This window comes from Strix aluco, chromosome Z (genome assembly GCF_031877795.1).
Source record: "Strix aluco isolate bStrAlu1 chromosome Z, bStrAlu1.hap1, whole genome shotgun sequence".
Taxonomy (NCBI): Eukaryota; Metazoa; Chordata; class Aves; order Strigiformes; family Strigidae; genus Strix; species Strix aluco.
Genome location: NC_133971.1, coordinates 21,836,115 through 21,853,808, shown reverse-complemented (window position 1 = coordinate 21,853,808; position 17,694 = coordinate 21,836,115). Strand labels below are relative to the sequence as shown.

General features: G+C 42.0%; 1 long non-coding RNA gene across 1 annotated transcript; it reads left to right on the top strand.

Moving 5' to 3' along the window:
* Positions 1-2,071: 2,071 nt before the first annotated feature.
* On the top strand, positions 2,072-11,221 carry LOC141918844 (uncharacterized). Its single transcript, XR_012621803.1, has 3 exons — positions 2,072-2,217; positions 10,860-10,929; positions 11,040-11,221. It is a non-coding gene; the product is annotated as an uncharacterized LOC141918844 (long non-coding RNA).
* Positions 11,222-17,694: the final 6,473 nt, after the last annotated feature.

Sequence of the window (17,694 nt, the reverse complement as noted above, 5' to 3'; positions counted from 1 at the left end):
TCATAAATCAGAAGAAATCCATAAAGCAGCTATCACATGGGAGTTAATTTCAGAACAGACTTTAAGCAAGTCCTTCCATAAAAAGATTAAGTGATCACATTTCATTTCAAAGGTCTTATCTACCATTCAAAACATGAACATATTGCAGGCTTTTTGAACTAATGGCCTCTCTAGTCCACTTAGCATCTTTTTGAATAAAAATTTCTTAGATTTTCTATAACTGTTCATAAAAACACCAGTTCTGCACAGTAGGAAGTTAAGTAGGCATTATAATATTTTGCAGTGTAACTTTGGGAAAGTACGTATCTGAAAAGTAAGTGCTAAATGCTAAGTCAGTGAGGAAAGAATAGCCACGGAAAGCTGACAACAAGAGATAAGGAGAAAACTCGTATCCTTGCATCACCAGTATTGCCGTGTGCTAGATTCAATTAAGGTGACCTGCATTCTGGTTAGGTGAGTGGAAGTACTATGAAACTTATTTTAATGCCATCAGTAGAGCTTGCATGTACCCCCTGCAAATATTTTTGTTCAGCCAGGCAAAGACCAGTTGCTAACATTAGCCCAGGGACAAGGTGCCTCCTTTGCACTTTTCAGAAGTAAAAACATATATATGTTACCAGCAGGTGGAGCAGCTTCAAGCAGCACTTGAGGAAAGGGCGAGACCCCAACAGAGAAGAGAGTCATTGACACAGCTACCTAGAAGACAGCAATTACAGAGACAGAAAGCAGAGGAGCTTTCTAACACAACAACAACAAGCCGTGTCAATGTCAGCTAAGAAGCAGGCAGTATTCAACACTGTTGAAGAGCTCGAAGTGCGTGGACCGTGTATCTTGCCACCTGCATCTTCTGTTGACAACTGCACGTTTAAACTGACCAAGGTGAGCACCAAATTACAGGTGCTTGCAGTGCTGCCTGCAGAAGCAAGGTGCATTTTATTCCCAGAGCAGAGGTTGTGTGACAGCAGAATAGAGGCTGGTAGATAAAACGTGTATCCCTCAGAAAATTCCTACTGCCAGAAGGAATCTCACAACTGAATGACACTCTGCCAGATGCAAAGGGAGGGTGAAGAGGAAAAATGTTTTCAGTTTGTGCAGCAGCACAGACAGACAGAAAGGTGAAAAAGTTTTTCTCTGTTCCTCAGTTCTCTAGATCGAGGAGTGTAATTTACACTTGTATTACAATTGTAGTCTTTACACAGCCTGACGATGTAAAACCCCACAGACTCATGTCTATCTTGTAGTTGTAAATAAATGTATAATATGAGTGAAGGTCACCCTCAATTCCTCCATCCTATGGCTTCACTCCCTTCCTTCTGTACAACTTTTTTTTTTTTTTTCCTTCTTCACAGAAACATTCTGAAAAAATTCTGCCCCCCAGCCTGCCATACTTCCTGGTTGAGGGTGGTGGGATGGACCCTGGCTACCAGGTCCTGCCCTCCCCTCACTGCCACCATAACCTGAAAAAAGGCTAAATGAGTAAAACAGGCATCATCAATGTCTGTAAATAATTCCATATTATTTTCTGCTTACAGTCATGGTGAGTTTGGGGCAACAAGTGTGAAATCCAGGATAACAGTGGCCTGACTACAGGAAATACATTTTTATTCCCATCTGTTTGGAACACAAAGGTATTTTCAGTGTCTTACCTGTCATTGCTCCACATCCTCCACATGTTATGAATAAATTCTACCAGTTGGCTGTTATTTCACTGCTGGAAATTGCCGAGTTCTTCTGGAATTTCAAAGACAGAGCCTCAGGTTATGAGGAATTTTATATATTAATGCAGACAAGCATACATGACAAAACCTTCTTAGCTCTGTGGGAATTGTGAACATCCTAATTTTTAAACAATGAATAAAACCCACTGAGAACACTCGTGCTCTTACGTAGACATGTGGGTGTAACATGGATATTATAACAGTGTTATTTTTCTCTCCTAACCTTTCGATCTGGTATGCAATTCAGTTCTTTCTGTTTGGGAGGGAAGGATCTTTCTGTTTAAAGAGATGATGAACTTATTGTAATTACTCATCTCTCTTTAGGGGAAGTCCATGCAACAGGTAGAGTCTCACACATCTAAATTATTGATCATGCTCTGCTGGGATGCCCAACTCCTTGGAAGAAACTGAGGGTGGGGCCCTTTGCATTCAGGAAACTGTGTGAAATTTGGAGACAACAATACCTCCAATGACTCATCTGCATATTTGGAAAATCCAAGTAAGATTTATGTGCACATTTTGTGATGTTAAGAGCTGATTTTATTCTTTTTCCTGATGCTCCCTGAAGTTTTCTTTCCACTCTAACTGTGAGAAGCAATTCAGGCAGGCAGTTTTACTCATTTAGGCAGTAATTATTCGGAAATTTCACAGCATTTATGTTCATTTCATGCAATCTTACACAAACACCTACTAGTACACACTGTTCAGGGTCACTCTGACATTGTGTAAGCTCTCAAATAGAAAAACAAACCCAAATCAACAGCTCCTAGTGGGAATGGCTCCACAGTTCACTCTAACACTCTTTGCTGTGCAGAGCTGGCACAAAAATAAACCAGGTCTTCTTAGACAAGCAATTAATGTTTCATAATATCTGGGAATATGTTTTCAGCCCTCAGATGTTCATAGCCCTTCTCAGACAGGAAGACAAATCGTGTTTTCCCCAAGATGCAACACTTCTATCTATAGCTCAGCTGACTCAGAGGCTCTTACATAAGTTCTAGTTTGGACAGTCTAGTCAAACAATATATGTATTCAAAATTTGTATCAGTTATATGACATAGGTTTGGGTTTTGAGGGGAGACTTGTGTGGTTTGTCTGTTTGCTTGCTTGTTCTACCACAGCAAAGTAGGTATTTTCAAGGGTTTTGAAATAATATTTTCTCTTGATTTCAACTAGCAAATCATGTTCAAGGATGAATCCTACTGATACTGCAGTGCGGAGCATCAGCAGCCAAACTATCTTCCACACATGCTCCATCTGAGTAGATCAGCCATGTTTTATGCTACCACACGTTCCTCAAAGACACCACTGGTGTAGCTCAGGGTCCATGTCATCACCGAGCCAGATTGTGCTCAAACCTCCTGTGGTGTCTTGTCTCTGACCAGCAACTAAGCACCCACCCCCAGGCCCTCATTCACTCTCCCCCTCCCATCCTACCCCCAGCCAGATGGGGGAGAGAATGACAATAACAAAAATGAGAAAAACTTGTGGGTTGAGATCAAAACATTTAATAAGTGAAGGAAGAGAAAAAAAAACCAAACAAGAGATGCAAAGGCAGTCACTCACCACCTCCCACAAGCAGACTAAGGCCCATCCAGTCCCTGAGCAACAGATACCTTGGAAAAATCTGCCCCCCTCTCCCCTCCCTCCCCCGCCCCAGCATTTACGGCTGAGCATGATGTTCTATAGCATGGAACACACCTTTGGCAAGTTTAGGTCAGCTGTCAGGCTGTGTCTGCTCCCAAACTGTAGCCTACTTTCTGAGGGGAACAGAGTAAGAAACAGAGAAAGTCTTGACACTGTGTAAGTACAGTTCAACAACAGCCAAAGCATTGGTGTGTTATCAGCAACATTTTAGTCACAAATCCAAAACACGGCTCTATACGGGAACTTATGAAGGAAATTAACTCCATCCCAGCCAGATCCTGTACACACCCTCCACCTCAGTGGTAAAGAAACCACTTGCATGGCAGTGTCAGAGCTACTGAGCTCACTCAGACAGCTAAAGCAGTCAATACACAGAAGCCTCCATCTCAGCTAGGTCAGTTAGTCTTAGTGAGGTCCAGCTTTACTGCAGAAATGCCACAGAACTGAAGAAAAATAGTAGATTAAGTACCCACTCCTGTCTGGCAACAAAACCATGATTTCATGGGAAATGAGGCTGTTTCCAGTATCAAAGCGAGCTTGCTTGTTGCTTGTTTAACTAATATGAGTAGTCTTTCTTCTTTCAGCATGTGGTTCCTTGATGCTTGCTATCTTGACATGGTGTAAGGTTGTGAGAACATCCTGAATGTCTGCATTATCTTAGTAACTCCAACGTAAGTTTGCATTGCTTTAGGAAGAATTTGATCTTCCTTCACAAAACCACAAAGGAACATCTGAGCTAAGGACAACTGACCACTCTACATTTCTAGCCCCCTAGATGTATCTATAACTACGCCTGTGTTGTTCTCGCTGTATTTTTGCATTCCCTGTTCTAAACTAGTCTGCAATAACTGGTATTATGCAGCTGCTCTCAGCAGTCCTGTACTACTAGAAGACTTTATCTGATACCAGGTCCTCAATGCTTTCACAAAAACATAATTATATTATTTCTCCTAGCTAACACAGTCATCATGAAGAGAGTATCCCTTTTCTTGGCTGTAGCCAGGTACATATTTGAAGACTATTACCATGTTTTCCCCTTCTCTGCCCAGTTTTCATTTCTGCAGGTGATGCAACACTAGTTAATTCACTGTTTTTTCAGAAGTCATGCTTTCTAAACCTGTGATCATTCTTGCCACTCTCTTCTCTCCAGTCTTTCTTAAATCCCAGTGCCTCAGAAAGGATCAAAAAGTGCTGCTCTGCAGGGTCAGACTGGTGGGTCCATCTAGGCCTGTATTCTGGCTCCAACAGTGGCAGTAAGAGATGCTATGCAGAGGGAGCACACAAGCCTGGCCATTTAGCCAATGCTAAGTAGAACAAATGGATTGATTTTAGTATTGTAGGGTATAGTCTTGCTTATTTATCTCACTGTGAAGTTGAACCACCACCAAGTCAACTGCAAACATGAACTGAGGTATGTGGATTACTTAACAGAATAGCTCACAAATTTGTCTGAGAGAAAGTTAGAGGACTAGTAAGTTAGAAATCAGGAATTATTGGTGACAGTATGAAGTCCTTTTTCAGTTGCATCTGCATTCAGTCAAATCAGAAATAAACCTGAATTTTTCTGTAATGTTACTCAATCCTTTTGCTTTCAATATCAGAAGAAACCAGAAAGCTTAGTAACGGTTGAATGAATAAATATTTATCCAACTATCTGAATTTTTAAAAAATAAATGGATTCTGTTTAAATTTTGGATGAAGATCAAAGACCTACTTTATTTTTCTCCCTTTCATTAAAAACAACTCACTGATAAAGAGATGGCAGTCGAAAAACTGGAGGCCTTGGTAATAAAAAAGTGTAGTTAAGACAAGTAAAATGAAGCTAGAAGAGAGTGACAGGTGAATATTGATTGTTGGGAAGATGAGTGGATAATCACTCAGAGGATTATACAACAAAATAAATCATTAAAAATTGCTATAACTTAAGGAAAGAAATACTTGTCTGTTCAAGCAGCATAGCTTTTGCAGAAAAATGGTTAGAAATTTTATTGCTTTCATTGCAGGTTTACCAAAAAGACACTGATGGATGATAGACAACAAGTTTTAAAATATATCTCATTATAAATTTACTTGAGTTAATAATATGCATTTTATAAAACTGTCTACTTGCATATTTATTTATAAAAATCCCTTTTCCTTTGCCAGAAGCAGTTTATTCCTCTACAGAAGAATGTGTATGTCATGACATACATACACACCTCTTAGAATCATTCTTGTTGTTGAAACCTGCTCACCTTTCATTCTTGGTCCACAGAGTCACCTCTCCCCATATCCGAGGATCACTACTGTCAGTCAGGGAACTCATCATGCAAGCAACCAGCAATAAATATCAATATGTGAGGTGCAGTTTGTGGCTGACATGAAGACTAAGAAGAGAAGCAACCAGAAGAGTAAAAGTTAGGGTACTGTCAATGTAGCACTAAAAACCAGATATAATCCTTAGATATGATGCTCACACTGCACCATCTGGAGTAGCCTGCACCTGGTTTAATCTTCATCTGTACAAAGTAATTATCAGAACAAGAATATCTTTAAAAGACAGAGTGGCTATGCACATAAGACACAGGACTGGAGAGTCAAATAAATATTATACAGGACCCTTTCCCTAGACTGACCTTAGAGAGAGAAAGAGTAATCCAGCCTTTGAGCAGCAGGGGTAACTGTCCTCCTCCTGGGCTTCCATCCCAGTCCTTATGACGTTATACGGGCATCATGACTGTCAAACATCTGCCACTGTAAACCCAGATTTTTCTACCTTGACTAACATTCAGAGTCTCTTAATTTAAATACATCTTATCTTTATTTAGTACTGTACATAAGAAAGCTTTTTTAACATTTAATCACAGTTTACTATTAGCCTAAGTACTTCAGAGAGTTTATACAGCTAAATTCTTTTCATTAACTTAGTTTGTTTATTCTAATTACTCTCTGAATCATAGCATTCTAAGTCATTCATTATTAAAATTGCCTCAAGGTGATCAACAGAACAACTTCACTTCAAATTTTTCCACTCTTTCCCTCTTCTCAAAATAGTAAATGGATTTCAGAGGGCGAAGCTCCTGGGAATGAGTATGTAGAAATACTGAAATGTGGACACAAACAAAGACCATACAAAGACCTAAAAAGATTTCTTTAATAATTATGCACTTCAGAAAGAAAGGACATCTAGCAGTTCAGGAAGATCTTTCTGGCATCACATATTGCAGTGAAGATACAGTTATTAAAATAACTAGCCACAATTTTCTTGCCGGCTTCACAGCAGTAGGTGCTTTGAGAGGTTAGATGGAAGGTAAAAGGAAGAGACTCGAGTCAGCAGGAGCAGACAGATTGTTGAAACCAGGATCTTCTGCTAGGAATTATATCATTAAACTATTTTCTAACAATACTGCCTGTGCCTTGCTCCCATCCACTTTTGAAGACAATCTTAAATCTGCACATCTTTCTCTTGTCTACCTATTCTTTTCTTCTCTCTCCTTTTACTGACCTATTTCTATGTGGTATTTTTACCAATTCATTTCCTTGCAACATATTCCCCAGCTCTTTTTCACTTTAGTTAATCCAGTTGCACCAAAATACTATCCTAAAATATTACAAACACCACAGAACATCCCATCTCCTGAGTCTCTCATCAGATTTCTTCTGGCTGGAAGAGTCCAGGCTTTCCTCCATGAATGTGGGTGGTTTTTTCAGTCCAGATAAAATCAATTAATCTAGACATTTGTTTTATTTAAAAAGCCCTTTCTAACAATTAAAGAACATATTTTCAGCCTCTTCTGAACAGTTTTACAGTTGAAATAAGCAGAGAAGCAAAGTAGGCAGCCTCTTCCTGCTCCTGTTCTCAGCTATAACAAGGACAGAAATTTCCTCTCTGCACTTAACAGTTAATCCACAAAACCAATTTTTCACACTCAGTTAGAGCTGGCAGGACTGTATAGCAAACTGATTTTCTGCATGTTTGATGTAGATTCAAGTTAGATTCCCTCAGGTACTGTTAAAAGTATTCATCTCCACTGTCTTCCATGACATTGTCTTCACACAGGATGCCTAAGTACCTTCTTCCATCTTAAAATGGTCTTAGAAATCCCAGTTGCCTCTCTCACTTCCCAGAAACTCTTTGTGATACAGGCTATTATGCTGTTTACCAGAAGGGCCTGAACATGAAGTCTGCACTGAAGTTTTGATTTGGTACTTTGGCATATACAATACTATGTCAGTGAATCCACAATTAAACTGTGTAATGAGCTTTCAAGGGTAGCTCAGGGGCAGGTGAGCTATAAAAGGGACTGAACAGGTGGTTCCTACTAGCAAACCATTTGAGAACTCAGCACTGCCTATAGCTTATGCTCTTGGAAAAGGAACGACTCCAAATGCTGAACAAGTAAGTACTTTGTACAGACAGCTGCAGTGTACTTTAATTGGTGATTCCTAAAGATCTCTGGATGGGGGATTTTCAAGACTCATTTCTGAGCAGGCAACAATTGTGACATTTTAAAGAGACTTTGTTTTCATAAGGCACTTTCAGCAAATCTGAAAGCAAGCCTTTGAGATATCTCAAGCTGTTTATGCAAAATTTTGAAAGATCTCTGAAAAACATTAGCCATAAAATTAAGTGCAAAGAAAGATCACCCCCTCTCTATTCACTTCCCAGACTGATGGTGATGGGGGTCCCAGGAGCTCATCAGCTCTCATTACTTTGCTGCCAGAGACACTCTATTATTGTAGACATCAACCATGACACTAGGAATAAAGTAGCTCTACATATAGTAGATGCTACAGAAGAGCTAGGAAGGCTGGGAAATGTACACATCAATCTTTAAGGCAGAGGAAAGGTACAATGTAATAAATATTTGTTGTTTTGCAAGAGACATCGAGATGACAAGCCATTGCCAAATCCAGTCAAATTTCTGCAGGGAAAGGATATAAGGCTACTATTGAACATACTTCTATGATGTAAAAGAAAAAAATATGTTGCTCAAATCTAATAATCAAAGCAGCAGGAATCATTTAAATACTTAGCTTGTTTGTTGTACTACATAATTTCTCCTACAACTATGTTAACCTAATATGACAGAGAAAGCAATATTTTTCTAAAATCAGGCACTAAAGGACTCCAGGTGAGGTCTCATAAGAGTGGAGTAGAGGGGGAGAATCACCTCCCTTGACCTGTTGGTCATACTTCTCTCGATGCAGCCCAGGATACAACTGGTTTTCTGGGCTGTGAGTGTACATTGTTGGCTCATGTTGAGCTTCTCATCTACCAATACTTCTAAGTCCTTCTCTGCAGGGCTGCTCTCAATCCACTCATTGCCCAGCCTGTATTTGTGCTTGGGATTGGCCTGACCCATGTGCAGGACCTTGCACTTGGCCTTGTTGAACTTCATGAGGTTTGCACAGGCCCACCTCTCCAGCCTGTCAAGGTCCCTCTGGATGGCACATCCCTTCCCTCCAGCATGTTGACTGCACCACACAGCTTGGTGTCATCAGCAAACTTGCTGAGGGTGCACTCAGTCTCACTGTCCATATCTCCAACTAAGATGTTAAACAGCGCTGGTCACAGTACTGACCCCTGAGGAACGCTACTTGTCACTCCTCTCTACTTGGACATTGAGCTGTTGACCACAACTCTTTGCGAACATCCAGCCAATATCCACCGAGTGGTCCATTCATCAAATCCATGTCTCTCCAATTTAGAGACAAAGATGTCATGCGGGATAGTGTCAAAAGCTTTGCACAAGTCCAGGTAGGTGACTTCAGTTGCTCTTCCCTTATCCCTCAATGTTGTAACACCATCATAGAAGGCCACCAAATTTGTCAGGCATGATTTGCACTTTGTGAAGCCATGTTGGGTGTCACCAATCACCTCCTTATTTTCCACGTGCCCTAGCATAGTTTCCAGGAGGATCCGCTCCATGGTCTTGCTGGTCACAGAGATGAGTCTGACTGGCCTGTAGTTCCATGGGTCTTTCTCTTTTCCCTTTTTAAAAAAGGGGGTGTTATGTCTCCCCCTTTTCAGCCACCAAGAATCTCACCAGACTGCTATGACTTCTCAGATATGATGAAGAGTGTCTTAGTCACTTCGTCTGCCAGTTCCCTCAGGACACACGGATGCATCTTCATCACGACCCACAGACTTTTGCACCTTCACGTTCCTTAGATGGTCTCGAACTTGATCTTCTCCTACAGTGGGCGGTTCTTCATTCTCCTAGTCCCCACCTTTGCTTTCTGCAGCTTGGGCTGTGTGGCTGGGGCACTTGTCAGTGAAGACTGAGGCAAAAACCTTGAGTACCTCAGCCTTCTCCATGCCTTGGGTAACCAGGTCTGCCATTTCCTTCCAGAGAGGGCCCACATTTTCTCTAGTCTTCCTTTTTATCACCAACGTACCTACAGAAGCTTTCCCTTGATGTCCCTGGTCAGATTTAATTCTATCAGGTCTTCAGCTTTCCAAACCTGATCCCTGGCTGCTCAGACAGTTTCTTTCTATTCCTCCCAGGCTATCTGTCCCTGCGTCCACCCTCTGTGGACTTTCTTTTGTGCTAGAACTTGACCAGCAGCTCCTTATTCATCCATGCAGGCCTCCTGACAGTTTTGCCTGACTTCCTCTTTGTTGGGATGCAACACTCCTGAGCTTGGAGGAGGTGATCCTTGAATATCAACCAGCTTTCATGGGCCATTCTTCCTTCCAGGGCTTTATCCCATGCTACTCTGCCAAGCAGATCCCTGAAGAGGCCAAAGTCTGCTCTCCTGAAGTCCATAGTAGTGAGCTTGCTCTGTGCCATCCTCACTGCTGTAAGGATCTTGAACTCCACCATTTCATGGTCACTGCAACCAAGGCTGCCCTTGAACTTCACATTCCCCACCAGCCCCTCCTTGCTGGTGAAAACAAGGTCCAGCATAGCACCCTCCTCTTTGTTTCCTCTATCACAAGGAGAAGGAATTTGTCATGAATGCATTCCAGGAACATCCTGTGTTGCTTATGCCCTGCTGTGTTGTCCCTCCAACAGATATCAGGGTTGTTGAAGTCCCCTATGAAGACCAGGGCTTGTGAACGTGAGGTTGCTCCTATCTGTGTATAGTGGGTCTCATCCACTCAGTTTCCCTGGTCAGGCGGCCTGTAGCAGATCCCCACTATAAAGTCACCTGTCCTGGCCCTCCCTTTAATCCTGACCCATAAACTCTCAGTTAGCTCCTCATTCATCCCCAGGCAGAGCTCCACACACTTCAGATGGTCACTGACAAAGACGGTGACCTCCCCTCCTCATCTCCCCTGCCTGTCCATCCTAAAAAGCCTGTATCCTTCCATGCTAACACTCCAGTCATAGGAGCCATCCCACCATACCTCCATGATGCCAGCAAGATCGTAGCCCTGCAGGTGTGTGCACATCTCTAACTCCTCTTGTTTATTCACCATGCTACATGTGTTTGCATAGAGGCATTTAAGTTGGGCCCCCAATGAAGCTGACTTACTGGCTGGAACTTCTTTGTGCTACTCTTCAGGTGCTCTCCTGCTGACCTATGACCCCTCTCCAGGCTCTGGGCATCTACTGCTGGCACTGGCATCAGACTGGTAGGAGTGGGATGGATTGAGGTTCCCCTTCCCTGGCAGCTTTAGTTTAAATCTCCCTTCACCAGCTGGGCAAGCCTATGATGGAAGATGCTCTTCCCTTTCTGTGGCAGATGGACCCCATTGGCCCCCAGCAGACCAGGTTTCTCACAGCAAGTCCCATGGTCCCAGTCCCAGGCCTGTAACCAACTGTTGATTCACCAGATTTGACTGGCTAGTAAATCAATGTGAAAATTGTACTAACTGCTCCAGAACACTTCAGACCATATTCATAGCAATTGTCAGTCTGGAAGATCTAAGTAGAAACACCTGACAAATAGCATGTTCTTCAGAAAAGAATAATAATTGACAACTCTTGTCCTCTATGGAATGATTTAGAGTTTAAATATTCATTCTCTTCTGCAGCAGCTACCAATCAAAATGACTCAACTTTCCTTCAACTTTCTCACTTATTGAGATTGTTCTTCCACACCATTAATCCCAGGCTGTGTTTTTCATTGATCCATCAATCCGAACTTCATGACACTGCTGTAGACAAAGTTTTTAGTAATGTGTTTTGACAAAATATAAAGAAACTAAAGCCTGATGCACTTTGCTTGAGAAAGTGAAATTTATGTTTAGGATAGCATTAGGGAAACAGGAGACCTCAGTGAAGACTATAGCTCTGATGATGACCTGAGATGACTTGGCCTTCTTTCTTTTCTAGGTCATATTGATGCAGAAGGCCAAGACAGATCTGAAATCTGCTGAAGAACCACCCAGCAAGAGACTGTACATACTCAAATTCCTCACATCTACTTGCAGCCCACAACAAGCCAAGACTGGAAAAGACTTGGACTTCATTTAGCCCTTTGTTAGCCAAAACTGAAATCTCCCACTCTGACTACCACTTTCAGTATTGCCAAATTTAGCTGGTAGGGATTCTTAATTACTGTCTTGATAGTTTAGTGAAATGGATTGAGAAAAGTAGAGATATTTGTGAATAAATATATCCCAAGGCAGTTAGGAGTCTGTTGAAAGACTTTAAAGTAGAAAATTGACCTGATTTTCCTAATTTAAAGGTGTGATCCCAAGTGCAAAAGCATAAATAAAATGCCAAATATGGTAAGTTTTGAAGCATACAGGAAAGAAAAAAAGTAAATATTCCCCATGCCTCATCAGTCGCTATGCCTGGCAATTGTTTTCTCTAACGACTTTTTTAGTAGATCCTGGAATCTGAAATATAACTATTCAAATATTTTCTTTAGCTGAGAGCTGGCAGAGATCAACCTAACAAAGAAAGTCTGGGAAAAATTGAGAACTGCTCTTACTTAAAGAAGGTGTATTTTTTTAATTGTTTTCTGTAACAACTTTTGTAAGAGGTCAGTGTAAATACAGGTACACAAAGGAAATAAATTAGCTTAAGAAATAATTTTTTTCTAGAGATATGACAGTTGTGGTTTAGATGAGATTCCTCCAAGATAAAGTAGCTCATACTGATGGGCTAAATAAAATTCTGACCTCATCTGTTCTAACTAAACAGGACTATGAGTTTTACACACAAGGAAATTGTATGTTTATACTGTGGCTCTGGGTCATCTCCTCTTGCTCCAGATGAAAACTAACCTCAGATCTGGTCCTGTTCAACGCAGAGGGTGAACACCTCCTTTCAACTTTTCCAGTCATTGTACATGCCTCCATGATGAAATCGAGTGTAATTTTCTAAGTAGCATCCATGTGGAAACAAGGTCACTTGGATATAAAGATTAATTATGCAGTAATGCAGTCCCCGGAACATTCATGTAAATCAGTCACTAGAGTGAACCAATCAAGCTTGTGAATCAAATAGAAACATAAATACAGAGTTAATTAATCATTTCACTTCTTGCAAAAGTACAAGGCACTTCTGGGAGCTACATACCTCCTGCACTGCCAAGTCTACCTGGCATGTTCCAATATTTCAGTGGAGCAAACTGAAACATTGTTTAACAAAGAATTAAAAAATACAAGCAAAAAAAATCTGACAGCTGAGTGGTCACAATTAAGAGGTTATAATATTTACAACAGATTACACTGTTTGAATGAAATATATTGTCGTGTTCATTGAACACTCTATTCACATTCATAGTTGCCAGAAAAAACAGATTTCACTGTCCAATTATATTTATTTTAAAAAGTTGAAAAAGTTTGATCAAATCCTGCATTTGGTTTTATGATGTGAAAGGCATTTCAGAAGCAAGAAATCAGTACCCAGACTGCAGTGAGTAAAACGGAAATTTGACATTTTCAGCAATACTGCCACATCCCTAAAAAAGAAAACAAAATTACTTTCTCAACACATAAAAATAAAATTAAAAATTGAACTCTAACTGCCTTAATAAACATAAACCCTAACCCTCACTCCTTGATCTTCAGTTTCTCAGTGATTTTTTAAGACAAGAACTGAGTGAGGTTGACCAGTAAGAAAGGATCAACCCATTGTTGGTACAACCCAAAATATTACACGGACACAAAACCACAATGGGGGCATTTGTCCATAACACGCAGATCACCAGGCTTGAAAGTGTAACTGCTACTTAAAACATATTCGTCATGAATACATGATGTGCTTTTATTCCATCAAAGCAGAAAGGGTTTTCAATACTACAGTTACATTATCAAATACAAGCCTGTTAGGACAAAAGAGCTGGCAAAAAGCTGTTTTCTTTTACTTTACCACAATGGGCTAAACCAAAACTGTTCCAGCTTTATGAATGTAAGATACTCTTACAAACATGCATATTGAAGACTTCCAGAGAGAAGCTATTCCTGAATTCATGGCAGTTGAAAAGAATCAGAAAATTGAAAAACTCTTGGAAAACAGACCTTAAAATGCAGCTGCTTCATCAGCTTTGACTAAAGACACTTGTGTCAGTTCCAATCCCAGCCTATATTTTAAAAAAAGAATGAGAAAAGAAGGTGGAAAATACTTGAAAGGTGGGGGCAACTCTAGCTTGCATTCCCACTGCTGTTGTTTGCATAGCAGTTATTAATGTCTTGATTTTCTTCTCAATTTACTGCTGACAACTAAGGTGCAGCACGTTCGCTTTTAGTTATGACCATTGTCCACGTCTCCCTTTCCTCTGAATTAAAGCATGCACACCTGGTACTGAATGCACACCTGTTACGAAGCTTTTCAACCATTCCCAACTGAGGGCTGATACCATTGCAAGATACTGGTTTACAGTCTAAGTCAGTCATAAAGACTTTTTTCCTTAACAGCAAACATATTTAATGAAAACTAGGCACAGCAGAGCTCATGGTGAAGTGCAGATGCTTCACTTATATACCACTAGAGGTAAGAATGACCTGCTCAGGCTTTGCTTCTGTCAGACTGCACTGAAAATTCGTTTGGCTGTAAAAGCACTGCTCTACAAACAACCACAGAAATCCCATAAATTCTCCAGGAACCATCAGAAGAATTGTGATCTTAAAAAATAAACAGTCGAAAACCAATGAAGGCTAAGAAGCATGGCTGCTTTGGGGTCCTTATCATTTAAATTGTGTACTCAATTCCCAGCTACCGTGGTGACAAATGCATTATAAATGCATAAAATGACAGATTTCATTTTGACAGATTAGCTTGGTAAGATAAACACATAGAGTGATTTAATAGTATGCAACAAGGCAGATACTTTTCCATTGAAACCAGAGTTTAAAAAAGATATAGTGAGTATTTTATAATCCGAGGAAATTTACTTGCTTTTCAGAGACAAAGCAAATATCTGAAGATATCCAAAGACATCTTTTGGCAATTTTGCCTGGTTTCTAATCCGGGAGGAGGAGGCAATAAAGAGAGATTTACTTAACATGCAACATAAACATTCAACCTGGTATAAACAACCATGAAACAATTGATGATGTGGTGGTTGGAGGCCGACTAGGGCACAGCGATCATGAAATAATAGACTTCTTAAAGAGGCCAGGAGAGGGGGCAGCAGAACTGACATCCTGGACTTCCAAAGGGATGAGTTTGTCTTGTTTGGGCACCTGCTTGACAGGATCCCTTGGGAGACGGTCCTGAAGGGTATAGGGGTCCAGGAAGGCTGGGCACTCTTCAAGAAGGAAGTGTTAATGGCTCAGGAACAGGCAGTCCCCAGGTGCTGTCAGAGAAGCCGGTGACAGAGAAGACCACCCTGACTGAACAGGGAGCTTTGGCTGCAACTCAGGGAGAAAAGGAAAGTTTACAGCTTTTGGAAGAAGGGGCTAGCCACTCACAATGATTGCAAAGATGCTGTGAGGCTATGCAGGGCAGAAATCAGGAGGTCTAAAGCCCAGCTGGAAATTAATCTGGCTTCAGCAATCAAGGACAACAAGAAATTTTTCTATAAGTATGTGAGCAGCAAAAGAAAGATCAGGGAGAGCCTCCATCCCCTGCTAGACGCAGGAGGAACTATGGTAATGAGTGATGAGGAAAAGGCTGAGGTGCTTAATGCCTTCTTTGCCTCAGTCTCTAATAACAAGACTAGTTGTATTGAGGGAATCCAGCCTCCTCAGCCAGAAGACAGAGACTGGGAGAACGACCCCCCCACATTCCAGGAGGAGACAGTCAGTGACCTACTGCATCACACAGACACACACAAGTCTATGGGACCAGACGGGATACACCCGAGAGTGCTGAAGGAGCTGGCTGGGGTGCTTGCCAAGCCGCTTTCCATCATTTACCAGCAGTCCTGGCTGACTGGGGAGGTCCCCACAGATTGGAAACTGGCCAATGGAATGCCCATCTATAAGAAGGGTCGGAAGGATGATCCGGGAAATTACAGGCCTGTCAGTGCCCGGGAAGCTGATGGAGCAGCTTATCCTGAGTACCATCACACAACACATGCGGGACAACCAGATGCTCAGGCCCAGCCAGCAGGGGTTTGTGAAAGGCAGGTCCTGCTTGACAAACCTGATCTCCTTCTACGACAGGGTGACCTGCTTATTGGATGAGGGAAAGGCTGTAGATGTTGTTTACCTTGAATTCTGTAAGGCCTTTGACACCATTTCCCACAGCATTCTCCTGATGAAACTCACTGCTCGAGGCTTGGATGGGCACACGCTTTGCTGGGTAAAAAATTGGCTGGATGGGTGGGCCCAAAGAGTTGTGGTGAACGGAGTTAAATCCAGTTGGTGCCCAGTCACGAGTGGTGTCCCCCAGGGCTCGGCTTTGGGGCCACTCCTGTTTAACATCTTTATTGATGATCTAGAAGAGGGGATTGAGTGCACCCTCAGTAAGTTTGCAGATGACACCAAGTTGGGTGGGAGTGTTGATCTGCTCGAGGGTAGGGAGGCTCTGCAGAGAGACCTGGACAGGCTGGAGCAATGGGCTAAGGCCAACTGGAGGAGTTTCAATAAGGCCAAATGCCGGGTGCTGCACTTGGGCCACAACAACCCCCAGCAGCGCTACAGGCTTGGGGAGGAGTGGCTGGAGAGCTGCCAGTCAGAGAGGGACCTGGGGGTGTTGATTGACAGCCAGCTGAACATGAGCCAGCAGTGTGCCCAGGTGGCCAAGAAGGCCAATGGCATCCTGGCCTGTATCAGAAATAATGTGGCCAGCAGGGACAGGGAAGGGATCTTGCCCCTGTACTTGGCACTGGTGAGGCCGCACCTCGATGACTGTGTTCAGTTTTGGGCCCCTCACTACAAAAAGGACATTGAATGACTCGAGCGTGTCCAGAGAAGGACAACAAAGCTGGTGAAGGGTCTGGAGCACATGTCATACGAGGAGCGGCTGAGGGAACTGGGGGTGTTTAGTCTGGAGAAGAGGAGGCTGAGGGGTGACCTCATCGCCCTCTACAGCTACCTGAAAGGAGGTTGCAGAGAGTTGGGGATGAGTGTCTTTAACCAAGTAATAAGCGATAGGACAAGAGGTAATGGCCTCAAGTTGCACCAGGGAAGTTTTAGACTGGATATTAGAAAGCATTTCTTTCCAGTAGGGGTTGTTAGGTGTTGGAATGGGCTGCCCAGGGAGGTGGTTGGGTCCCCGTCCCTAGAGGTGTTTAAGAGTAGGGTCGACATAGCGCTGAGGGATATGGTGTAGTTGGGATCTGTCAGTGCTAGGTTAACGGTTGGACCAGATGATCTTCAAGGTCCTTTCCAACCTAGATGATTCTGTGATTCTGTAATTTTTACTCTGTTTTGGTTTCAAAGATAAAGAACACTACTAAGTACAGAAATACTTTCTGTTTTCTACAAATGTTGATGAGTTACTCTTCTTGTTTAACCAAATGATTCAAGCCAATCTAACTCCTTGTCAGCTTTGTTTTGCAGAAAGTGGGAGGCAAAACTTGATGTCTGAGTAAATATGCACATTTTCCTTATAGATAATCCTTAATTTTGCCTGATAGATCACAGCTGAACTCACTTCTCTTTAAATGTCTGTTTATAACAGATCTATTTTATTGCAGAGCTGGAGCAAGGGAGGTTTTAAATATGGAAAATAAAGCAAAGGCTTTGTTTCTTTTTACATAGCTTATTTTGCATTTCCCTTTCTTGTGGCTATACTGTCGTGGTACAGCACCCTCTCTGAGGCATTACATGATGTGGTGAAGCATCCATCTGGTCTGAAGGAAAGAGAAATCACAGACAGGTTGTTAAGAGAGATTAATTTCTACAGAGGTGTTAGCAGGTACCACTCTGTTAGGGATTCTGTCTTTGCTGAAGGATTAGGCAGCTGGACTTCAAGGTCCATATTTAAAAGAAGTGCCCAGCAAGTTCTGCCTCCAGGGAACAATTTTAAGGCTTAGTCCATGACATGTGGTGAAA